Raw genomic sequence first — 25,006 nt, 5'->3', positions numbered from 1 at the left:
ATAGGTTCATAGGTAGGTACTAGGCTATCGGCCCAAGGGCCTACATAAGCCTAGCCAACAAGGTTCCCTGGCTTACGCCACCCAAGAAAGTTATTTTCCTGTGCCACTGTTGAGCAGAGACACAGAAGTGATCCCCAGGGTGTATTTCCTATTTCCCATCCACTCATCAAGATTTTTCTTGAAGAGTGCTAATGAAGAACTTTGCTTGACATAGATGGGTAGCCTGTTCCAGACTATGGAAAGTCTCTGGGACAGGAATCTATCCCTCCAACAGGTCCTGTTTATTGTGGTGACAAGGTTTAGGTCCCTAGAGCATGTAGCTTGGAGGGATTGGGATTTCTTTAGATGTAGCATGTCCAACAGCTCTGGGTTTGATATAGCTTTATATGTTAGGAAGAGATCACCTCAGAGTAGGCGATACGCTATGGAGTAAAGCTGGAGTTTTTTGAGACGGTCAGTGTAGGGCATTTGTTTGAGGCCAGTAATCCTCTTTGTAAGGTACTTCTGTGGCCTTTCCAGCTGCTGCAGATGTCTTGTGAGGTACATTCCAAAAGGGGCGTTGTACTCTATAATGGGTCTAATGAGTGTCGAGTAGAGAGGAACAATGACCTCTTTTTTCCTGGATGAGAACCCTTTTATGATGAGGTGTGCCATGTAGAAGGAGTTCCTGACTACTGTGGCAATGTGACTATCAAAGGAAAGACTACTGTCCACCTGGGTCCCAAGGTCTCTTATCACACATTCGGTGTTAAGTAGATTGCTGCGTATGTAGTAGTTCATGGGTACAGAGTTTTTACCAAAGAGGATGACACTGCACTTTTTGGCATTGAGCTTGAGGCCATGGCTCTGACACCAGGCATCTGTCTCAGCGAGGCCCTTCTGTAGGATGTCCACATCATTTGGGGACTTGACTATGGCTCCTAGTTTGCAGTCATCTGCGAACTTCATTAGTCAGAGGCCTTCTATGTTAGCCTGTACTTCAGAGAAGTAGATACCAAGCAGGAGAGGTCCCAGGATGGAACCCTGTGGTACTCCACTTGTCACTGCTTTGAGGTCAGATTTGGAGTCTGCAACTTTTGCAATGTGGGTTTTGTCAGTGAGCCAGTTGGCAACCCATCTTGTGACGTAGTGATTTATACCTAGTTTAGTGAGTTTAGCTATAATTCCAGAATGGGGGATGTTGTCGAAAGCCTTGTCGAGGTTAAGATAGGCTGTGTGAACCACCTTACCCTCATCTATGGCATTCATGACTGCCTCAAAGAAGTCGATCAGGTTCAGGAGGCATGATCTGCCTTTCCCAAACCAGAACTGGGTTGGATTCAGAGTTTAGAGGTTACCAATGTCTTTATTAATAAGTTCCATGATGATACGTTCCATGGCCTTGCAGACAAGGCTTATCAGGCTAATATGTCGATAGTTCCCGGGATCAGTGGTGGCTCCCCCTTTGTGAGTGGGATAACTGTTGCTGTGCGCCTTTCAGTGGGCACAAAGCCTGATGCGAGGCTGTTATTGAACATGGTGCTTAAGTGGGAAGCCAGTTCATTCTGAAGTTCATGTAAAACATGGCCTGGGATGTTGTCCGGTCCCATGGATGCTGTATTTTTGGCTTTAGAGAGTGCAGCTTTTACCTGCTTAGTTGTGATTACAGGGACTCGCGTGTAATCATTTATTCAGTAATTACATGTTTTAAATCCTTTTATTTATTATTAAATGTTTTACTACCACTCATTGTGGCTGGTTATTTTAGTTTATATCTTTAATAACTTGAGAGTGTTTTGCTTACTGTGATAACACCAGGGCCACTCCAAAAAAACTTACTCTTTCGGATACATGCTACCATTTGTTTCAATATCTATTTTACCAGATAAAATGGAATACCCCTTTTGAAGGTATTCTGGTATGTGACTGATGGCAGCTATTACCTTGTAATTTGGGCAAAGAAACACAGCAGGTAAATATGTGTCAGTCTTTCCCAAGAGGTTGTGTGTGTATGTGTGAATATCAGACATTTAAGAGTGAGTGCATCAGATACCTAGAACTGGGACACAGCATTCTGCAGTGGTTAGTGTGGAGACTCATTTGAGGACCTGGAGTGAAGCATATAGTCCAGTCCCAGTTTTTGTAACCTGTTCCCAGTGTACTTTTAGGGGAAATTGTGTATTTTTATGTCAGCTTTTAGTGACAGCCCATTACCAGAGACAGTGGTAAAGATTGGGGACACATCACAAATAATTTTCTTTTTGTAGCTGGGAGAAGAAAGAACCAAGCAGACAGCAGGTTGTTCCATGGTTAAGCTAAAAAAAAGAGGACTCACTCTCAGGAAGCATGGCACCAGTAGTCAGTAAAACATGTAAGTAATAAAAAAGTAACTTTCCCCCAAAACTCAGTAAAAAGCATTATAAACACTTATCCCAGCTACGAAAAGTAAAGCAGCACAAAGTTTACCTCAGAAAAAGTAGTTTTAAATTAGTTTTAATATCTTTTTTCCACATAAGTAAAATGTAGCACTCTTGTTTAAAAGTTACCAAAAGTCACATGACAGTCAATAAAACAATGTTTACTAGTTTAAAATAAATATTTCTACAGAAAAATGTCAGTGTCTGTTATAGAAATTAGATTTAGAAGAGACTCTTCTGCAACATGAAAACTCTGGAAGGCTTTGTATTCATAGCTGTTTTTCAGTTAGCGCACCTCAAGCTGACTAACAGTTTGGGTGCATGAAAGGCATCTTGAAGCTTTGAAGATGGACAGCTAATATATCCTTATCTGGATATAATCCATATTGGTAAGGCTACTACTGCACTGATCCTTATGATGAACATCTGCTGGCAATTATAATGCATGCATATAAGTAAGGTCAGCATAATGTTTTGCAAGTAAACACATAACTGAAATATTCAGTCTTTAGGTTTATTGACTGTAATGTTATAAATGCCATTTATGTGGCAAAATGCAATGAATGTAAAGAAGATGCTGTGAGAAAACTGTCATACAAATTAATATTACAAAATTTATTTTTATTCATTTGTTATCAGGTGACTAGGCTTTTCAATACATTATTTTCTGCCATGACTTGAGTCAAAGGTGACAGACTCAGTATCTAAATAAAGGACATTTCCTACAACAATTTGTCAAATGCTATCTTAGCATTTTTCTTAGTCACGTAAATCCCTTATTTTTACAGTATTCATCTTCTCATAAATTTCAATGTGGTGCAGTGATTCATGACCCAGAAAACTTATTTATTTATTCATTCATTCACTTATTTATTTATTTGTTTTGAAAATGCAACAAAGTTCAGGAATTTTAACAATATATCTTCTTCTTTCGGCTTTTCCTATAAACTTGATAAAACATGATTTCATGTAATCTGATATTTTAGACAGGAGTAATTACAAGTTAATTCAGGAGTAATGTATATAATTACTTGCCCTTTCTTAACATTTTTTTTTTGGCCAAATGGACTTCCAGAGTAAACATGCAATGACAGCACATAATGCAGCATGCCTTCAAAGAACTGTTACTCTTCAGAATTAACATTTGCAAAATGACTTAAGTAAATAAAAAGTTGCAGTGTACCCATGTTCTACATGTTGCTGGGCAAGAAAACTTAAATGTATTTAACAATTAAGCATTTCTTGAAAGGAAAGGCAAACTAGCAGCTATAAGAGAGAAGTTCAGTAATTATTATAAGCCTATAAACAAAACTTGCCATTCTTAGTCACCACAGGTGATTATGGTGCTGAGATAAAGAGTCAGGCAAATAAAATGTAAATATGGGTGTATGACTCATTACTTACAGACATATAGGCTGTAGTATAAGGAATTAGGAAACGGGGAATGTTATTAAAAGAAACAGACCTTAACTTATTAAAATCTATGGATGCATTAAGTTACATGAATTGCAAGTATTTAGTTAAAAACTGAAGACATGGAAGTAGAAGAAAAAGTGTGTAATATAAAAAGGAAGAAAATGAGAACTAGAATGAGAATGCATTGTAATATTAAGAAAATGTGAAAACCAGCCATAAGGTATGCGGAAAATAATATGCAGCAGAAATTCAAGCCTCGTGTAGTAGGTATGGATAGAAGCATAAGAAAAAGTGCTGTCCAGCTTTAAATCAGTTTGATAGAACTGTACTACATAAAATTATGTATAAGGTTGTGCAAAAGGAAAAACAAATAGTACTAGATACAAAAGGCAATACATAAATAAATAAATGTTTTCTTCTGGTACTCCATTTTCTTCTAACCTCTAAAAGGCATGACAGCTGACTGGCTACAGTAAAGTCTGTCTATATTTATGTACTGTATTTAACTTTGACCTTGTTACCTTGGTTGTAGCTGAAAGTAGTCTACGTGACAGCCCATGCAATCCATGAACAAATATTAAAATAAAGCAAAAAATAAAAATGTGCAAAATAATTAATATATTGTTAATGCAAATGAACTGTATTTTGGTATTAAAATGAAAGGAGATGAAACACAAAGGTCTAAAACTGCCAGAGATACACAGAGACAAAAGAGTAGGTCAGACTGTTGTTAAGAAATACTGAGAATTAATAAATACAATGTTGAATTTAAACTAGCCACTAATCGAGTTTGTATTTTTTTTTCTGATGATACGTTTGAAGCATTGGCACTAAACTGCATGTAAAAGAAACTTTGTGTGCAAATTGTTAACTTATTCAAGACACCAAATAAAACCAATGGGGTGAAAGCTATTGGCATGAATATAAAGATGCGAATTATTCTAATAGTTTATGTTATTTGCCTTGTGAGACTCTATGAATGGTAAAAGGAATTCACTGTGTGGAAGTGAAGAGTACAGATATACAAGATCAGTCACAAAGTTGCAAACACCTCCATACCTCTCAACCATATTGAATTCCTCAGTATTTCCCAGTTTTGAGGGCAAAATAGTGGGGTGCCACGAATTCCTGAGTGGCTCCTTCAAATCCCAATTTTTTAATTAATGGTTTTCAGTTACCACTGACATCAGCGTCATGAGACAGTACCTAATTATAAATACACCACGCAAGCAGCAGATGTGAAGTCAGTACAACAACCCTATAAGGATCACTCTGCTAGTCAGTTCTTAATCCTATAATTAACCAACAGAGCTCAACGAGAATCAGCCAACAGAGCAGTCACACAAGATGCTTCAAGACAGAATAAATTCTCCAACAGCAGATAAAATTTTAAATGTTATATTTTAGAAACATTACAGGAGGTTGAACATTAAATGCACAACTACTCAAAAATCATTTATAGAAAGTCAGTGACTGTTCTATAATACAAAAAACTAACAAAGCAAAGATGTAAAAGGTAACTGTACATCCCTACAGGTAAAATTATTAGTCTCACTCACTAAGAGAATATTGGCAGTAACTCATTGGGCTTGTTTTACTGGTTGAAAAGTTTTGTTGCGTTCCATGTAGGCGAAAGTGCATTTGTGTGTGGCTTCCTATGCATTTAGGGATATTCAATATTTATCCAATTTTGCTGGATGCTGCTAATGTAATACATGTACATACCAGTCAACTGTTTAGAGCAAGGAATCTGGACAAAAACTAAAATAATGGAGGGGGGTCCAAAAAGAGGGACGGATTTTAAATAGTGCTTTTATAAAGTTAGAAAGTTACTAGAATAACAAGATTTGAGTTGGCATGCTTTTCGTGAAGGAATTTAGCTGAATTCATTCTTAGTTACCTGCCCACACATTGTTCCATTCCACCTCTGCAGTTGGGAATGTAGGTCAGCAAAGAACTCACATGGTGATTGAACCATCACTCGAGCCGAGAGTTGTAACGTAGAAGTGTTTCACCTGGATGGGGAACTGCAGACATTAGTTTTGATGGTAAAAACATACAAAGTGATGGTGAAATGAAAAATAAGTGCTGAGGAAAGTAGAATACATTTATAAATCATGACTCTGCAAACTAAAGTAGGTAGACTATCCCTGAAAGGGACAACTTAAAGTAATATTTCATGTGTTTCCTGCTCTGCGCCAAGACTGGTAGTAGTACTACTAACACTTTTACAGGAAAAATGTTTTTTGTCACTGAACACATTACACCCATCTTTGCTTGCTCCTGCATTGTGCAGGATCTCTCATACTGTTTATTTATTGAACTGCAGTTTTACCTGAGGAGGTTGTTTCAATTCTTGTTTGTGAGCCGCACGTCTGCCTTGAGAAACAGAAACTATTTTATTTGTACAGCAGCTACCTCATGTTTCCCTCCTTATTCATGTTTTGAACAAAACAAGTGTGCAGCAGCCAGAAGTCATTAATTTTATGGGAACAATTTATTTGAATGCTACGGTATATTTACAAACTTAGTAGATTTGATCATTTTTAACGTGTGTATTTGATTTATCAATGATTCCACATTTGTGCGAAATTAATTGTCTATTTAAAGTTTAACTATTAAAGTTAAAAGTGTAAAGCGAGCCCTTCGCTTGTCAGCATTACAGAGCTGGTGACAGGCTAAGAACTAATTTTGCTGTTACCAGAGTATTTTCAGCTTGACTTTCTTTATTCACTGGTTCTTTCTTTCACTATGTGGGAGAATATGCTTTTTTCTCTTGTACTTTGTTATTAAAGTTCACTCAAAGCTTTATGCTCCAGTCCAGAACACAGCTACTCTTTGGTTTAACCAATTCAATTATGATTTGATAGTAGGAATGGTCAGATGTTGAAACAAGTATTCTAAGTTCCAAAAATACGCTATTCTTAAAATTTTTTATTAATAAAAAGAGGTCAAATACATACAGCTTTAATGGAATGCACATAGAATTTTAAGTGGTGTGCACTGATTTTTTTATTTATTTATTTATTTTTTTTTTTTTTTGAGACATTAGCTCTTAGGATGGTAGACATACTGCTCAACTGTCCAAAGTTTTGCAGAATTTCCAGATTTTTGCTTAATATTTTTGCTCTGTTTCTCATAAAAGTGTGGCAAACCACCAACAAATCATTGAGGACTGCAGTCAGAAAATAATGGCACAGTTTTTTGAGTTTCAGACCGCATCAGAAAAAAATCCATGGAATGCAAAACCTGTTATTCTATCAACTTTCTTTGTTTATAAGAGCAATATTTAAAAAGTATCCCTATTTTTGGGCCTTCGTCCCCACATCATTTGTGCCTTTGTCAGGATTTCTTGCTCTAAGAGGTTGAGAGAGGTTTGCCTGTATCAGAAACATGAATGGAGTCCACTGTTGTGCTTTGAGGAGTATGTTTTCTCTTAGTTAACCAGGGCAGAGCACTGATTCTTCTGGACCTGTTTTAGGCTCAGCCTGAGAGAACTGTAGAAAAGAATTGAAATGAATAGCAATCAGTGACAAAGAATATGAATGCAAAGAAGCACAGAAAGATTGGGATACATCATGACATACACAATCATATTTAAACCTGACAAACTTCAATACTTAGGCAACATTTAATATGTTTGCATTGTAGTATTCATAGTGAACTCATTCAATAGTGGGAAAATATGTATGGGACAAAGCAATTTGTAGTATTTATAATTACTACTGTTCTGGTTATATTGTGAGTTTAATATTTTGTCTGTTCTTCAATTTGCATTTGAATGTTGGTATCCCACAAGTCCACTGGAGTGGGTGGGGTTATATAATTATGCATGCAAATTTTATGTTAATCCACATCAAGATTATTGGCCAGTCATACCTACTTTTCATGGGCCTTTGTCCAGATTTTTGAAGTTTCCAGGCTGAGAAGTATAATGACATCTCTGACATTGGTTAGAGCCATAGCAATAATATCAAGCATAACATTGCTGATTTGTTTATAGGCTTATGATGTGTAATATATAAAAATAAATCCTATTGCTGTGCCATTGATGCATTTCCTAGAAAAGTAACAATAGCCCTCATTATTAGACTAGAATATGAAATGAAATCAGTGGAAAGTCTTGGTGTAATTAAGAAGAAAGTACTATCAAGAGAATGTGAGAACAATCTGGTTATTGTTGTACAAAAAGATAACATTCATATTTGTATTATTCTGCAAGGTCTGAATAAGCAGATTAAAGGAAAATATTACCCCTTTCTTACATTTGAAGAAGTGATTTCAGTAATGCAAAGTTCATTTAAGTACTAGATGCAAACCAATGATCATGGCAGATGACCACATTTAATACTCTTATTGGAAAGTCACAGGTTCTGTGGATATTTAGCATTTTATCAGCACCATATGTGTTGCAAAGAGCTATTGCACAAGTAATTGAAGTATTGAGAAGTACTGCAGATATAAATGATGATCTGTTGGTTTACAGCCAAATACAAATGACAGGAGACCAATATAGCTGCTAAACAGAGGCAGACAGCAACATTTAAAGTTTAGTAAGAGCAAATGTAAAATAAGGGTGACAAATCTGAAATACATACTTCATATTTTAACATCAGATGGACTGAAGCCCAGTACACAGAAAAACAGAATAATTATGCAAATATCAGAACATTAAACAGGTCTCTAGAACTGATACAGTAACCTGATAGGTTTGTATCTAATATGCTTGAATAACTATGACTCTAAGAAAGTTGTTCCAGAAAAAATAATCATAAGCATACTGCTGTAAGGAGGAAGGAGTTTTGAAATGCTCAAGAAAATAATGGCAGATGCAATAACCTGATGTGAATAGATGACAGTCAAAATGATAGAGGAGCCATAACACTACAAGATACTATACCAGTTACCTATGAATCAATGGCATTTATAGATACAGAAAAGATTTAAGCTCTGATAGAATAGGAACTGTTACCATCAGTCTATGGATATGACAATGTCTACTTATGTAGCAAAGAGGGTCCGGGGAAAATAGACCACAAACTCTTGCAAAGTATGTTCATTAAATATTTGTACAAAACATTTCATAGACTGCAAAGGACATAACTTAATCTGTAGATGTGTGATCTAAAGTAAAAATATACACGTGTAGCAGATATGCTCATTATAACACATTTACCAGAGAATCATGATGAGCCATTAGAAGAAAATCTGCAGATTATTTGGTAATACTGCAGTTACCAATGTAGAAGGAAAAATAAAAAGAATGCCTGATTTTTAAATGCAATTATATGAAAGATATTGCAATACAAAGCTGATTTCAGCATAATTAATTAGTAGGAAATAAAGCCTAATTTTAATACCAATAAAAACATGTTGTCTCCAAGGCTTAATGTTAAATGGTAACAAAGAATAATTTCCAATCAACTGAAAGGACAAATCCATGAAGGAATACATGAATCACATCTGGGGAAAGTGAAGCAGAAAGAAAGAGCAAGAGATCTAATTTTCAGCTAGGTATGTCAATTCAGATAAAACAGTGAGAATGTTGCAATATAAATACCATAACTACAACCCAAAGGAAGAGATGATACCATAAATATTACCAAGTCATTCATGGAAATGAATGGGCACAGATTTGTTTCATTTGAAAGAAGCTATATATTTTATTTGTGCAGACAACACTTCCAAGTTTCTTGAAATAACAAAACTGACAGACAAAGCAAGTGCAGGCAGGACTGGTACATTACAGTCTATATACTTGTGGCAAGAGACATCTGATATTGCCATATCTATCAAGGATGCACATTAGAGAAGTTAGGAATTCTAATGATTTATTCATGAGTGGGAATTCAAGCATCTAATAGGCAACTAGAGAGAACTATCCAAATAATGAAAAATATTATGAGAAAGACAAGTCACAAAAGCTATGAAGATTGCTATCTTGCAATTTTGAAATATATGAATATTCTTTTGAAAGGACTTTGTATCTCTCCAGCTCAACTGCTAATGGGAAGAAGGCTGACAAGAAAATTACCTATTTCAGCTATTTTATTCATGCCTAAAAGCCAATACACAGCAAGGACATACTGGAAAGAAATAAGCAGAGCCAAAAATGAAAGCTGTATACTTACTGTAACAGTGGATTTGGTTTAGCAGGTCCAGCCTCTTCAATCTGTAGGACTAAAGCTGCAAGCCTTTAATCAGCTCAACATTTGAAACTTTCCCATTCTAGTAACCCTCTCCTATTTTGCCCACAATCCTTGGCTAAGCATCTCACTTTTCAGATCATTATTGTGCCATTCTAAAGCAGATTAGAAACATGTACAATTTCACTATAAATCCTGTAGACTGTGTCCGTACAACAAAATGAAAACTCGAGACAGGTCTCAATCAAAAATAAAAAGTCAATACCACACAGTAGGTTGCTGATCTTCCATTGTTGTGCATGGGCCATACATTTGACTAAATTCTCCTATATTAAACTGATGGTTTGCAGTTCTCCAGTACTGGCCTATGATGTAAGTTAAGCTCCCTGGGTATTGCATGAAACACAATAACTGCAGCTCAACATTTGATTCTACCTCATTTCAGCAAGAGGATATCCTAACAGGTAAATGTGTGTCACTCAAAGGTCATGACTCAGCAATGCCAGTATTTCTTACCATCACTATTCCCAATGCAAGCAGCCCATAATTTCCAGACAGAAAATATACAAAAAGATTAAGAGAGAGAAATTAGAGGAAAGAGAAATGCTTGCACAAGAAACACTGTCAGAAGCTTCAAATACAAATTTGGGTTCAGTAATTCAATAGATTTATGAAAAACATTATACAGACCAAGAAACCTTGAGCTGTTTGGAAAAAGAAGTGACTGAGGAAGTACAAAAATATAAAGAACAAAATCTAGAGATTTTTGAAAGGTATAAAAACGAAATATGGACATGTGAAAGAAAGGGAGATCTGATGTTGTTGTTTGTCTTTTCGGCTTTTCCCGGTTAGGGGTCGCCACAGTGGAACTTCGGTCTGCTAATGATTGGCAGTAGATTATTATGGTGCTGAGTTGCCAGCCCAACGCCCAGCCTTCAGCGAAGGCACGCCCATTCACGCATGTCTTTCGAATGCCACTCGACCACGGGGAGGACATGCAGACTCCACACAGAAGCACTCCAGCCGAGAATCGAACAGGAGAACCTCTTGCTGTGAGGCAACAACGCTACTGCTGCACAAAAGAAAGGGAGATCTGATATGGTGCAATATTTATGCAAAGAAGAAAGCCAAATTAATCAATACAAAAAAAGCCCCAAAGATATTTGAAGAGAAATACAGACAAAGGCATCCAGACATGGAAAATTTTATAATATGACAAATAAGATCACAAAGAGGAAACACAGAGCATAAGATTAGTAAAGCAGAAGTTAAAAAAATAGAAGCTGAAGTTGTAGAATACCTGCAAAGTGAAGGATTTAGTGTAGAAAATCTAACACAGGTTATATCACATTATGATGGACCAAAGAGTCCCTCAAGTAAGGAGAAACAGGAGCAGGAGACATCTGAAGAAAAAATATAGACATGGGAAAGAAAAAGAAATTTAATATGGTACAATATTTATGCAAAGGAGAGAGCAAAACTAATCAATACAAAAACAGCAGCACCAAAGATACTTGAAGAGAAATATAGGCAAAGGCATCCAGATATGGAAAATTTTACAATACAAAAAATAAGAAAACAAAGAGGAAAAGTAGAAAAGAGAATTAGTAATGGAGAAAATTAAAGAAATAGAAACTGAGATTATGAAATACTTGCAAAGTAAAGGATTTAGTGTAGAAAATCTAACTCTGGTAACATCGCAGCAGGATAGACCAATGGGTCCCCAAATTAAGGAGAAATCAGTGAAGCAGAAAACATCTGATCAGTTGCCATATGAAGATACTTTGGAGCCTTCCAAAGGAAACCAATAGAAAAGTTTGATTGGAGCTGCACAGCAAGGGAAGGAATAGTAAACTGTGGCAACTCTGATGCAGTCAATGTTGTGGAGTGATTGACCAGTGAGTTTCCATATGATAGAGCAATGGATGAAACAGGATAAAGCTGAACAGAATGTAGCACAGGAGGATACTCTGCAACTTTCTGTGGGATGCCCGTAGGAAACAGATAGCAAAAAATCTGCCCTCAGTTTAGAAGAAAATTATCTAGGAGAAGAGTTGCTTGATTTAATAGAGATAGACAGACATATTGATATCAATAAAAAAAATAGACTACAGAAAGTCAATAAAACCAAAAAAATTAGAAGTTTGATAAAACAAATGAACATAGTAATTAGGACTCTTCATAGAGTTTCATGTGATATAACAGCAGTAAATAGGATCTATTACTGTGTAGCTAAAGTAATAATAGATAAAGTCTTACCACAAAAACACAGGGCACTAAAGGAAAGGAAGGGAAGAAATCAGATGTCATCATGGAAGTATCGAACAGAGAAAATTGTAAAGGAATTAAGACAAGAAGTGTCACTGTTAGAGGAGTACAGAAGAGGGAAGAGATCAACAAAAATACTTAGAAAGATGAGCAGTATTAGAACAGATCAGGATCTATCATCACTATCACAAATAATAAACTAAAAATATCAGCACAATCAGAAAAACGTAGAAGATACGCAGATAAATATAAAGAAAACTTACAAAATAAACAATTTATTGATGACCCAAAAAGGTTTTATAGGAAATTGGAAAACAAGGCAACAGGAATTGAAACACCACCAAAAAAAGAAGAAATAGATTTTGGAGACATATCTATGAAGATCCTGTGGAACATAACAAAGATGATAAATGGACAGAAGTAAAAGAAAGAATAAGAAGTTCAAATGACCAGGATATGAAATGGCATGACATAATGGCCAGAGAGATTGAAACAAAGTTAAGAAAAGGTCCTAACTGAAAAACCTCAGGCCCAGATGTACTACCTAACTTCTGGCTGAAAGTATTAACATCTTTACATGAAGGTTTAGCCATGAGTAAGAACTATTTATATGCACACCCTGAGCAGACACCAGCCTGGTTAACAACAGCATAAACAGTACTCCTACTTAAGAGTGAAACCACAAGCTATTCTAAAAACAATAGAACAATAACTTGCCTTCCGACAACATATAAACTATACACTTGAATTGATGCCAACAGAGTTTATAGTCATTTAGAAGAAAACTCAGTCATTGCAATAGAACAAAATGGCTAAAAAGGAAAGTCAAATGGAACAAAGGGAAATAATCTAAGTATCGCATGGACAAATTACAAAAAATTCTTTTGACCATATTCCACATTCATATATAAAAGTGCTTAAAATGTATAAGATATACCCTACACTGATCAGTTACATTACAATGACCATGAAACATTGGCAAACCACTTTTCAATTAAGCCATGAAAAAGGAAAAATTATTATTCCAGGGATAACATTTTCAAAGTGGGATATTCCATGATGTCTGTCACGTTGCTCTTTGGTCTTGCAGTCTACTTAACAGATTAGGTCATGGCTACAATTTGGCTCCCAGAAAACAAAGTGTAAAGACTTTTCATCTTCTTTTTGTGGATGATTTAAAACTGTATAGTTCATCAGATGAGGAACTGAAAGCACAACTGCAAGTGGTCAAAACTTTTTCAAATGATATAAGAATGCCATTTCGTCTTGATAAATGTGCAAAAGCAGCCTTTAAAGCAGGAAAGCTGCAGCACTAAGAAAAAACAGCCTGGGACAGGAATGTGATATAAAAGAACTTGAGCAAGAGGGAGTGTATAAATATTAGGGAATTGATGAAGGATCAGTAATAAACCATGCACAAATGGAAATAAAACTTAGTAAGGAATATTTTCAAAGAGCGAAAGCAGTGCTGACAAGTAGGAACAAAGTCCAAGCTATGAACCAATTTGCACTTCCTGTCCTATCTTACAGTTTTGGGTGATTGACTGGCTCCAAAAGGGTTTGGATCAGTTGGACAGCAAAACAAGAAGGATTCTTCATGCTTATCAAATGATTTATAAAAATCACTGTATACCATGACTATATATTCCCCATTCTGAAGGAGGTATGGGCCTCCTAGAAATTGATTACATTTATATATTTGCAACCATAGGACTGCATACATATCTGTTGACCTCACAAGACCCAAACATAGTGAAAGTTTTAAAATGTGAGGAGAATTAGTCTAAAATTGCTTCCCTGCTTAGTTTAGCAAAAGCATATTGGTGTCAAAATGGTGTCGGAATGGAAATCAAACCAGAAGAAGATAAAAATCAGACAGTGACTGAATGTGCCAAAAAATGAAAGAATATAAGGTGAAGAATCAGATGAGAAGGCAAGAAATGTGGAAAATGCATAAATATAGTTGCAAGTATAGAAAACTCTTGGAACAGCCTCATGTTGATCAGCTTCAAATGCAGCAATGGTTAAGAAGAGGTGAATTGAAACCAAAAGGTGAAAGGTTAATATTGACAGTCCAAGATGGTGGACTACCTACATGTTGGTTTACAACGTCCATGTGGGAGAAACAGATAAATGTAGGTTTTATAAAATAGAATTGGAACAGTTGCACATCTTGCTGCTGGTTGTGATATACTAATGGCAGAAGGACTGCATACTGAAAGGTATAATTATGTGGAAAGACTGTTGCATTGGGGATTGCGCAAACATTATAATACTGAAGTAGCTGAAAAACATTGGAAACATGAGCCACAAAGTATTATAAAAAATGATAAAGTTTATATCACATGGGATTACCCATTACCAACAGTTCAAAAAATAGATGCAAGAAAACCAGAGCAGTGTGGAAGAAGGATACCCAGGCAGTTCCAATCTTAGTAGGAGCAATGGGTCTTATAAAAAAGAATTTAAAATTGTACTTAGATATGTTAACCATACAAGCAAGAAAAAAGGATGAACATGCCACCTCTTGCTCTCAAAAGTTTAAATGAAACACTCTTAGTACAAGCCACAGTTAAGGTAAAGGCTTGGTAGCTCTTGTAAAAACTGTTGAGCTGTTAAGGACAGCTGAAGCACTTTCACTGCAAATAGCAGTTTAAATTGAAGCTTGTTAGAACTGTTGAACTGTTAGCAGCAGCTGAAACACTCTTGATACAGACAGCAGTTAGAGTGATCTAAGTAGGAGCTTCCCACTTCTAATTAAACTGTTAAAAACTCTTTAATAAAATAAAACAAATAATACAAACAGTAAAATACAGGATAAGCGCTTTTGGTTATGCTTAACCTTCTTCAGATCCAGTTAGAAGTAAGAAAAAAAACTTCCTTTTTAATACAAAGCAGTTGCCACTCCCATTTTGAAAACACCATTCCTTAAAGTGAAAGCTTAAATTGTATTTACTTTTTATTTCTCAAGCCTCGCTCTTTTAATATTTATCTTTATCAACATATCTCTAGATTTGAGAATCATTCATTTAGACTTATGGCTTTATCAAACATTAAAAAAAGTATACAAGGTGATGACTTGAATAAAATGGAAGCTGAAGATGCAAGGTTGATCATGGATCTGAGAGCGGATCATCCCCCAGGACTGAATGGGGTAGTACCCCTAAAACCTATATTAAAAGAGAAATAAAAAGTAAATACAATTTAAGCTTTCACAAAGCCATAAATAGTAAAGATCTACCAAGCATTTACCTTAACTGTGGTTTGTACTAAGAGTGTTTCATTTAAACTTTTGAGAGCAAGAGGTGGCATGTTCATCCTTTTTTCTTACACATTTTATATTTGTTTGAACGGCCTTTAGTGGTGTGATTTGGTCTTTGTGCTTAACCATACAAGTAACACCTTATGAACTGCAATATTGGGCACATTGCAGGTGCTAGGAAGAGCACTTCTTGCTGACATCAAAGATTAAAACTATACTAATTTCATGAACTTTAATCATACTTTGACTTAGGAATGTGGTCCATTCCCATCATGATATTAGAAACTCAAAGTCATGAAGGTATTAAAAAGAATGATACATAGCTGTTGAACAACTGGTTATTGTAATGGTCATATGATTAGGTTTGCTTTCTATATAAAGTGAGTGTTGATTTGGTTTGTTTTAGATTCTGATGAAGTCTGTATAAATATAAAGAGATGAAAGAACTTAATTGTGTATTAGAGTTCTATTTCCTGGTTGTGTATTAGAGTTCTATTTCCTGGAGTGTGAGTTCAGCATTTCTGTTGTTTTGGTTCTCAGTGAATATTGTTTACAGTTAGACTGCCCATTTAGATTGGAGTTCTGCTTTTTCCAGTTTTCTAAAAGCAATGTTACTGAATCATAGGTGGCAGCAATGCAAATTACAAATGGCTTACAAGCTCAGCAACTAAAACAAATCAAGACAGTAGCAATGAGAAGTACTAATTAGCCAACAGAAAAAAATAAAGTTATATTAAAAGTGTACCCATAGTTGAATAAAATTAGCAGCGTCAGTTACAGGAAGATAAACGTCATTGTTTGCAGTATCAAAATTGAACGCAGAGTGGAAAAGACTGCAACAAATCATCCAGTTTGATAAAATGAGACTGGGCATTACTGAATGAAGAATGGCAAGCTGAGCAGTTAAACCACTACAGTCATGCACTGTAGTGAATGTACTTAAATAAAATATAGACGTTTTGTCAAGATGCATGACTAGAAGGCATTAGAGATAGAAAATGTAGAAATAATACAAATTATTGGCTTGAGTTGGTTTATAATTGTCTATTGTAGATGCTTTTATGTTTAATTTTTTGTGATTTTATTTTCCTGTACTTGGTTAAAATGATATTTATTCTTAATGTATTATAGGGAAATTCAAAATGGAACTAAAACATTGGAAGCAATATTGTACATAATGTAAATAGTGTGTGAAATGTATAATGGTTTTGCAAAACAATAAAAATGATTATTGAAAAAAAAAAGAATTGCATTCAGCATGCAACCTTCCTACAGATCACTCTGAAGGAAAAATCACAACATGTTTTGGGGGAGAAAAACAAAGTACATGAAGAAAACTCATGTAGTCTTGAGAAGAACCTGCAAACTCTCCACAAGCAGTGACCAGAGATCAGGACTGAACAGTAGACTCATTGAGCTATGAGGTAAAGAATTTAACCACAGAGACAGTGTGCTGCAATCACCATATGTGAGTAGTTTCTTTATCAGTGATCCATACCTAGAATATCTACAAATGTCAATTAGTTAGACTTGTCACTTTTCTGACAACGCATGTCACAAGTAACAACTCTGGAATCAAAGAGTGTTTATTCTCATCAGTATTAACATGCATTAGACTTGCAGATTCTGGTTGAGTCTCATGATCAATAAAATTAACAAATTTACTCTGGGAAGAAAACTATTAACTTCTCACACACTGAATTCGACAACAGCTCTTTTTGCTTATCAATATAATCGTGATCTTCAATCAGCTTGCATATCTTGAGAAAAATGTATTCTGTTTCTTCTATAGTTTTGTATATCAAGCACTTGCTGTATGTAAGATTTCAGCTTCTCTAGAACTAATTACTGCACCTTGAACATGATATTTAATTCCAAAAGAGTTGGACGGTAACCTAGTTTCATTCTAACTCATTCTCCTTTCTGTAAAATTGAAAAAAATATTCAGTGTTTCATTTAAGTACAAAAATGTTTCATGTTGTCTTTCCTGCTATGAATTAACAGCCTCTACCTATCATCAGGAACTATTGCAAGGAATGAGGTAGGTAACTTGGCTTTGAGGCAGTAACTCATAAACACCTCTGCTAGTGATAAACCTGTAAACTGTAGTGGTATATTCCTACGTTCAGGAAGAGATAAATAACAGATAAATCAAAGCATCCACATTTCTTGATAAGATTTTTCACTGTACTACCCATTCCACTTGCCCGTGGCTCTGAATATGTCTAGGACTTGAATTCCATTTTCTTCATTATGTTATGCCATTCATGCATGCAAACTGAAGATCATTGTCATGTTTCAGTTATTAAAAAAATTTGAATGCCTTACAAAGATTACTTTCACTAGAGTAACAACACTCTTATTTGTTATGTCAAGTAACTATGCAACTTCAGGAAACTTTCAATGACAGTGTACAAATAAGAGAAAATGCACATCTTTCCACTGAAATTATATATATCCCAACTTAATCCAAGGTAGAGAGAAAAGACATTATAAGGTATCATAGCTTCTTTCTAATGTTGATTTCAGAACATGCTGCATACCTCATAATTTTGCATCCTCTGCTGTCTGTGTAGAAGTTAAACAAAGTGACATGAAAAGCTCTCTCTTTATTTTTGCTCTTACCTAAAATGACTTATAAATTGTGTTGAAAAGGCATCCGTGCAGCTTACTAGGAATGATAACTCTAGTACCTTTAAATAATAATCCTTGAATGCAAATGGCTTGTCTGAAAAGGGAAAGTAATGTCAAATTTGCTTTATCCAAATTAATCTACGAGAACCCCAGATTGCAATCAAGGTCAGATTAACATTAATTTATATTAACATTATACATTGTAGCCACTACCTTTCAGTTGTCTGAAGTGGATAGAGTTTACTTATTATCCATGTCTTTAGGTCTTGAGGATCTGTGCGTGTCCTTTATTCCAGCTTCATGACCATCACCATGCTACTCACTCATTTATTTGATTAATTTTTTGGGGAGTCTCATGGCTTCCACACTTTCAATGATCTCCAGTTCATATTCAGTTCTAGCTCTGAGTCTAACTAGAGCTCTTCTTGAAGCATAAAACATTGGTACTGCCTCAGATAAAATCTTTATATAATGGTAACTTACATGAAACCTAATCCATCAAACAAATCAGAATATGTCTACAAAATGTTATCAGTACCTTGGAAAAAACACACAACACACTACAATCTGTGTTTCTGAATGTAGAGTAAACTACTAATCACAGAAATACATATATTTAATCAACTTAACACATCAGATTCTTTATTAGTAATAATGTGCATCTATGCATACTTTCCATAAATCTGATTATTAGACACGGAAGTCACCTGACTCCACTCTGTACTAGATGCAATACTACTCAAACATTTGTGCTGAACACTTCTGTGAATGTGGTTTGTGAATATGAGTGTATTGTGTCTGTAGGCCTCTTTAGCATTACCTCACCATCGACATACTGTTCAGTATTTCTCTGTTACAGTCCATATTAAAGCATAACTCTACAGCTACAGCATTGATTCTTTCACCCACACTAAGTGCACTGCAACCCAAAATATTTGGTTGTGTTACTTGAACTTGCAGAGAGACCATTTGAAACACACTATACTTTTTACATTTGTACTCTCAGCCTAGACATATTGGACCCAAAGCTTTTAATTTATGCATTGAATATGACAAAACCATGCATCTTGACTTGAGGAATTTGTGATTTAGATACATTTCTGCTATGTTAGTTTACAGGCAGTAAAATATAATAACCCCAAAGAATTCCAAACTACAATCAACCAGCTGTTAAAACCCAGTAGACCAGCATAATCTATACCTACTTCATCTAACCAAACTGACAGCATAGCAAGTCAATTTAATACCAACTTCATCCAACTATTACTGACCTTAAAATCTACCACCCTTGCCCCTGAAAACATGTCATCTGAGCACTTAAAAATTGTTGCTGATGCCCTATCTCTATCATTATCAACTGTTCCATCACTGACAGCTATGTCCCAACCATATGAAAAGGTGGTACATTCTTCCTCTCCATAAATGTAGAAACTCAAATGAGCTCTCAAACTTCAGGCATATAGCCATTATTTCTCAACTGTCAAAAATACTTAGAGAAGTGTATCCGGTCTCAACTTCTCATGTTTCTCACTGACAGCTGACTCCTTTCCCCTACACAACATAGTTTCCATCCTTTTCATAGTACATGTACAGCCCCTCTTTGTTTTATGGCATCTGTTAACCAATATTGAGACTCTGGGAATGTAGTGTTAGCACTTTTCCTAGATTTATCCAAAACTTTCAACATGGTATCCAACCAGAAACACTAGCTTACCCAGGAATACAGGAAACATCACCTTCTTGGTTTTCCAGATACCTCTCAAATAGGCAGCAGGCAATAAAATGGCAAAATGATTTCTCCTCTTTCCTCCCCAGTACAGTAGGTATCCTTCAAGGACCCGAGTTAGGTCCCCTGGTGTTCAGTATATTCATTAATGATCTCCACCTAGCCTCTAAACAAACCACTTTCATTCAGTACACAGATGACTTGACAATAAGCCGTTCTGCTCAAAAGCATAAATGAATTAAAATAACTCATCCAAAAGTCTTTCAGCAGCATAGCGCTCTGACTGCCTGATACACACCTGGTACTTTACCCTAAAAATCACAATTGATCCTACTTATCCCAGAGCATTCAACTGACTTCAAACATATTTTCAAAATCTCTTTTTTAACAACACAATTAATATTCTAAGAGCAACTATTGACAAAAGCTTGAAATTTGATTATCACATAAAACAAACAGTAAAAAAAAAAATGCCCACCAAAAGCTAGCAGCATTCTATAGTCAAATAATACCTCGGAGACAATGATTGATCTTTGCTCATTCCTACATAACTTTATGCTGTTCCCTTCTTGATTAACCTGCAATCCACTCAACTTTCACTCTTCTAATAGTGCTATAATAAGGTGCAACATTTTTTGCCATCATCATCATTTTTACCTATCATTATAGGACAGATCAGTGTCTGGTCTTAAGAAACTTCAATAGTTACAGCATTATAACAGCATTCTCTTTAATACACACTGCTCAGACATGTAATTCTTATTTCTGTATACCTAATGCATCTACCAACAATGACAGTTTTTGTCTAAATGATTATTTCTATCTGCATGTAACCTTGACTATTACCTGTCACTGATGATATTAAATGTTTGCAAACTTTTCTGTAACCACAATTTTGACTATAACCTGTCACTGATGTTGTTAAATGTTTATAGTCTTCTCTGTAACCACAATTTGTAGTGTAAATTAATTTCAATGTAGAGCTTTTCTTCCCAGGCCTCCACTGAAAATGGATATGTATCCAGTCGGACTTTCCCGGTTAACAAATGTTGTTTTTCTTTTGGCTTTTCCCAGTTAAGGGTCACCACAGCGGAACTCCGGTCTGCTAATGATTGGCAGTAGATTTTTTATGGGTGCCGAGGTGCCAGCTCGATGCCCAACCTTCAACGAAGGCACACCCATTCTACGCATGTCTTTTGAATGCCACTCGACCATGGGGCATTTTCAGTGGAGGCCCGGGGAGAAAAGCTCCACATTGAAATTAATTTACACTACAAATTGTGGTTACAGAGAAGTCTATAAACATTTAACAACATCAGTGACAGGTTATAGTCAAAATTGTGGTTACAGAAAAGTTTGCAAACATTTAACAACATCAGTGACAGGTAATAGTCAAGGTTACATGTTCGGTTAACAAATGTAAAATAAAAAAAAATAAAATACAGCTAAGGCATTATCTTACACTTTCCCAACTAGTTACTTCACACAGGCACATCTATTATTCAGATAAATGCCCTAGTTTGAAAAATATTTTCCAACTTTACAACCCAAATAGAGAACTGATATCCACTGACACAATGTTATTAACTGTTAAAAAAGCTAATAACTCAGTTAGTGAGTCTTAATATACTCAATCCTGGCTACAATTTAGAACTCCCTTCCTCTCACGCTAAGAAACACAGTGGACACCAATCCTTTTGAAGCACAAACAAGACAATACCTAAATGATACCTGGCATAGTGCATGCACAACTCCTGGATAATAAATGTCCTGCCCCATACTTTCTCCAAGTCTTTCCAAGCACTATATCCTCAGTTACTGGTCCAAAATCTCCTGCTTGCCCTCAACTTCTTCCTCCTTACCTATCCTAAATCATTCCCCCTCACCTCTTAATACTAATCTTCCATTTTCTACTTTTTCTCTTCTTCTACCAAGTTCATTTGGTAACCATTTAAAATATCAAGAGCCACTAGAGCTAGTCCCAAACCATAGAGACTGAATGGCCGAAAGAAATGGACTTACATATACTAAGTCTGATGTGGTCATTACTCAGAATATTCCCTTTTCCATAAAGTATGTGATCTTGGAGTTAGTATATATAAGTTGTGGGGGGGGGGGGCAGGGTGACTTGTCCACCTGCGAAAAAGAAGTTTAAAGGAGAAGAGCAATTTTTAAGATTCTCTCTTCTGCAATTCCAGGCTTTTTTCTTCAGTGTGTTTGCACTCAGCATTACATATGCCAACATTTCAGCAGGGAGCCAATTCATTTCCAAATATGTCTCATAGTTCTTTACATTATGCTGCTATTAATTGATGATACTCGGTTTAAATTTTATATATTTGTTGATTACTTGTAAATCTCTGTTTACTATGTTCTGTATGTAATGTTGCAATTTTCCCAGAGCATTTCTCCCTGTGCCTCTGTTGAAAAGGGGTAGCTTTTTACACAGCTGGACTATCCCAGTAAACAAATGCAATAAATTAATAAATGCATTGAAACTTGATTCTAAAAATATGCTGCGATCTACTCACTCCAGAGGCTAATTTTAGCACATACATGCAGCTGATCTTAAGCTTTTCTGACTGTCCTGGCTACTAGACTCTAGCCGTTCTTGAACTTTTCTCCCCCCTAAAATACTACAGTTTACTAGCATGGATGTAACAGAGTAACTCTTTGTTGACTTAGTTATTTTATATGTTGGAACAACCTTGTTTAAACCATGTGTTTCAGTTTTCAAAGTAACATTTTCTTTCAGAATTGAAAGAAAAAGATAGATCTGAAAATATAGCCTAAACGAGTATGAGCCTAGGTCAGAACCCCATGTGACACCTTGACTGTAACCCAGAATTTCCCTTGTTCAATTGCTGCATGCACGGTGGTGGTGCTGCGGTAGCATTGTTGCCTCATAGTAAGACGCTGTCTGGTTCAATTCTCAGCTAGAGCGTCTTCTGCGAGGAGACATGCGTGAATGGGCGTACCTTCGTTGAAGGTTGTGCATCAGGGCTGGTAACTCGGCACGTAAAAATCAACTACCAATCATTAGCGGACCGGAGTTCCGCTGTGGCGACCCCTAACCAGGAAAAGTAAAAGACACAAACAAACAATTGCTGCATGATACTTGCCATGTCCTATTTGTAAGACATGCAGCTATTCATCTTATCAAGACTACATCAGTACCTAGTTGTTCTAATTTATTGATCAGTGTTTTGTGTATGAACCTATTAAAAACCAAAGTGAAGTCTATAAAAATTACATCACAGCACTTGTGCATTTATAGTTGTTATCATATTGTTATAGAACATCATGTTGCAGATAGTTGTACATATATTTTCAACATGGTTTCAAATCCCAACCTTTCCCATTCTGATATTTTATCCAAAATAACCTTCTCCGTTATTTTTCCACAACATGAAAGTAAACTTATAGGTATGTATGATCTTAAAGATAAGTTTAACAAGTGCATGTCTCCAATTTTGGAGACTCTCCCTATATTTAAATGACATAGTGAATAACAGATATAAGTTCATGCCAAAGTGTTCCAAGATCATTACTTCTAATTCCATCTTCTCCCTGTGCTTTGGTTGAATCCAGTTTGCATACTTCGTTTTCAGTATAATCTAATTTAATTTCAGGATCTGAAATTAACTTGTTACTATAACAATTTATCACCTCCTTTGTGGAGCCAAACAGCCTTGCATAAGATTTTGTAAATATACCTATAATTTGGTATGTTTGAGAATAAATTTTAAAATATTTACTCCTACCATATCTTATATATCTATAAAATGGTTTCCTATTAAGTTCATAAACTTTCTTCAAATGTTTCTTGATCTTGTCTCTCACTATGTTTAATTTGTCTGTCCAGCTTGTTTACTTCAGTTATCAAAGGGACTCTTTTCAAATTCTTATATTTTTGTCTCTCACCTTAATCAAGTATCTTGTTCTTATGGAAGTATATCCTCCTGATGTTGTGTTCCTAGATCCTCATGTTAAACATTTTATTTTATTTTATTTTTTGCATTCAAACAACATCTCTTTCAAAACTTGCCACATTTCTGATGTGTTTTTTTCACTTAATGTATCACTCCAATTAGTTTTACATAGTGACAGTTTTGCTTCCTTATAATCTTTTAATAATCATCTGTAAATTGATTTAGATTTCATTTTTGTAGAATTATGTGGCAATAATTTAAACTTTATAACACCATGATCACCGCACATCAATGATGGTTAATCCTGACAGGAAGTAACAGTAATTTCCTTAGGAACATGAACAATGCCTAGTATGTTCCTTGGTAAGATCTTTTACAATGTGATGCAATTGCCGTTCCTGAACATACGTTGTAAATAATTTCCTTACTAATGTTAAGCAACAGTATCACCAAACCAAAGAAAAACAAGCTTCAAAGCAGGATCTGACCAACGTAATCCACAGAGTAAACGAGTGCCAAGTGGGTAGTTACAAGAAAGTTTATTGATATAAAACAAGCGCTTTTGCTCGGCTAGATTCCGAGCTTTTTCAAGTTAAAAATGAATTAAAACATTGGAAACAGTGCCATTTTATATATCTTTCCCTATCACATGGTTAGCTAGTTAGCTGTTAGTCTTAAGTCAATTAACAATTAACAATTAGTAAGGAGTGCTACTTTAGTGAAGCAACACTCATAATTTAAAAAGGATAAATGCTCATATGTTTAAAAAGAAATACACATATTACAAAGCGTTGCACATTTGAAACATAAAATACACTGTTTAAAAATGTACATGCTAATGCTCATGTACTAAATCTAGTAGCAAGTGTGTATACATATAAAACCTGTTAAATAAACTGCATTATCAGTTATGTTAAAAACTGTATTCCTGTTGTTCATAATTTTTGTGTTAAATATATTTGGTGAATGTTAAAACAATTTTAAAAATAGTAGAAATAGAAAACATACATCTGTAGAGAAGTATCAGAAAGTGCTGCACATCCCCTACTGTAATGCTTTCTCTGGTAAGGTCAGACCAGAAAATGGTCTCCTTTGAAGTAAAAATAAAACCTGGACCCCCAGCTAAACCAGGAATATTCAGGAACTATTCTAAGGCTAACCTCCTGTTATTAAGTGCAGAACTGTTCACAGAAACTCTGTACAAGCATATTAATAGCTGTATAGAG

Source organism: Protopterus annectens, chromosome 6.part0, assembly GCF_019279795.1.
Source record: "Protopterus annectens isolate FY-2018-M chromosome 6.part0, PAN1.0, whole genome shotgun sequence".
NCBI classification, from domain to species: Eukaryota; Metazoa; Chordata; order Ceratodontiformes; family Protopteridae; genus Protopterus; species Protopterus annectens.
The sequence above is the reverse complement of the archived record's forward strand: the minus strand, read 5'-3'. Positions refer to the sequence as shown.